Source organism: Odontomachus brunneus, unplaced genomic scaffold (assembly GCF_010583005.1).
Source record: "Odontomachus brunneus isolate Ranch 3 - 2012 unplaced genomic scaffold, Obru_v1 Obru_scaffold_167, whole genome shotgun sequence".
In the NCBI taxonomy this organism is placed as follows: domain Eukaryota; kingdom Metazoa; phylum Arthropoda; class Insecta; order Hymenoptera; family Formicidae; genus Odontomachus; species Odontomachus brunneus.
Genome location: NW_022639617.1, coordinates 517,497 through 519,497, shown reverse-complemented (window position 1 = coordinate 519,497; position 2,001 = coordinate 517,497). Strand labels below are relative to the sequence as shown.

At 28.6% G+C, this 2,001-nt stretch overlaps 2 protein-coding genes across 3 annotated transcripts in view; both read left to right on the top strand.

Moving 5' to 3' along the window:
* Nucleotides 1-2,001, top strand: part of LOC116851155 (putative fatty acyl-CoA reductase CG5065) — a 32,023-nt gene that overhangs the window by 12,930 nt on the left and 17,092 nt on the right. The gene's annotated exons all lie outside the window — the stretch shown is intronic.
* Nucleotides 1-2,001, top strand: part of LOC116851156 (putative fatty acyl-CoA reductase CG5065) — a 20,289-nt gene that overhangs the window by 11,192 nt on the left and 7,096 nt on the right. The window lies entirely within an intron of this gene.

Below are 2,001 nucleotides of genomic sequence, written 5' to 3'. Positions count from 1 at the left end.
CAATAAGCTTACGAAGTATTTACATATACTACTGTTATTAACCAAATCACATTTTGCTTTTATTTCATTATTTTTATATATATTTTAATAAGATAAATTTATTAAATTCAAATGTACACGTTGGCTAAAAGTGGATTTCATTAAATTAGAATTTATTAATTCTATAATATAATATAATATAACATACACATGTATAATATAATGTAAAAAATACACCTTTGATCACAGTTGAACAGTGCATGTCCAACAAGACAGTTCGCTTCAGCAAGGGAAGCAGACTGATCGTCGTATCATATGTCTGTCATTTTTTACTGATACTCATTTTCGCCGAAATTTGGAGCGTACGCGGCCACGTTTGTGTGCGCCATCCCCTCTCAATGCTACACGATTACGGGGCGAGATTTCTGACTGTCATAAATATTTGAAATAAAACATGACTGGAGATATATCTCGCGTTAGTTTGCATTTTAGTGTGAGAAAAGTGGAAGATGAATCAAAATCATTATACTTAATATTATATAATCGTTACTTGGTGTTTACTGGTTTCTCAAATTAAATTATACTTCGCATTCCTTTCTATTAAGCGACGCGGTAGCGTCGCGACGCCAAGTACATAAAGACGAGTTCCGAGAATGACAGGTCCGAGATGTGACAGATCCGTGATATGTTCATGGTACACGACGCTACCAAGAAGCTGATCACACTTCTATCTAAAATATCTCGAAAAATAAAATGGTAATGAAAAATCTAATTGTATTTCTGACAGAAACGTTGATACAAGCATTCAGTTGCGACCAATCTGATAAAAATTAGTACAGACAATCCTGAGATCTGAAATTTCACAAGCCAAAATTACAAATTTTCAGTAGTCGATTTTTCTTTCCGATCAATTATTTAAGTCTTTTCTACAATATGTCGCAAAGTTTAAGTCTCATTAGTATATTATGTCGTGTATCATTAGTATATTATGTCGTATATCAATAACGCTCTATCATCCTTAAATGTGATAATTGAGATACGTATATCAAGCAACGCGTTTCTATCGTATTTATTCTTGCGATAGCTCTGTAATATATCGTTTTAAATGTGTCCGATATAATTAATAATTGAGACATTGAAATATTGAGATATCGAGGTACGTATATCAAGCAACACGGTAATGTTGAATTGCTAATATATAATATAGATTCGTGTGTAAAAGCTCTGAGGTTAGCAATTAAAAAGTAAACTAAGAATGATGTCCTATAAGAGTCAAATGCTGAAAAATGGAAAAGAGAGAGAATCATGTTGCGACGAACGATGAAGATGTATTATATGTATTTTTATTATTTCTTTTTATATTTAGTACAAATATATTCATTATTATTTTAACAAGAAAACTTTATTATTTTATAAAGAAAACATTATTATTTAAAATAATATTTGTTAAACAAATTATATAATTTTAAATAAATATTTTAAATATTACACACTCAGACGATCAATTCTTAATGCAAAAATATAATAGTAAAATTACTATAAGATGGTTAAACGTGAATGGAATTACTATAAGATTACTATAAGATGGTTAAACGTGAATATGGTTAGAAATAGAAAACTTAAGCCTCGCAAAGAGATTGAAACTCTATTAGATAGTAACTCTATAGATATATTTTATCCTCCTTTAATAAATACATATTATTCGAATAGATTTAAAGAATTTGAATCTATTCATTTGTATACTCGTAATTATGCGAAGTGGTATGATATGACAAAATCTATACCATGTTCTAAAAATGTAGAATACTATGTTATTGGTAAATTCTTATATTTAAAGAAGTGTAAATGTAGATATCTTATTGATCATTACTAATTCAATGTCCATACTCAACTTGAACGTTATTATTTTGCATTGTTACTATTGTTTAAACCTTAGAGAGATATTAATGAATTAAAAAATTGATGTAATAGTTATGCAGAAGCATTTTCTTGAATACAGTTTCAACTTAAAGATGCTTTTCA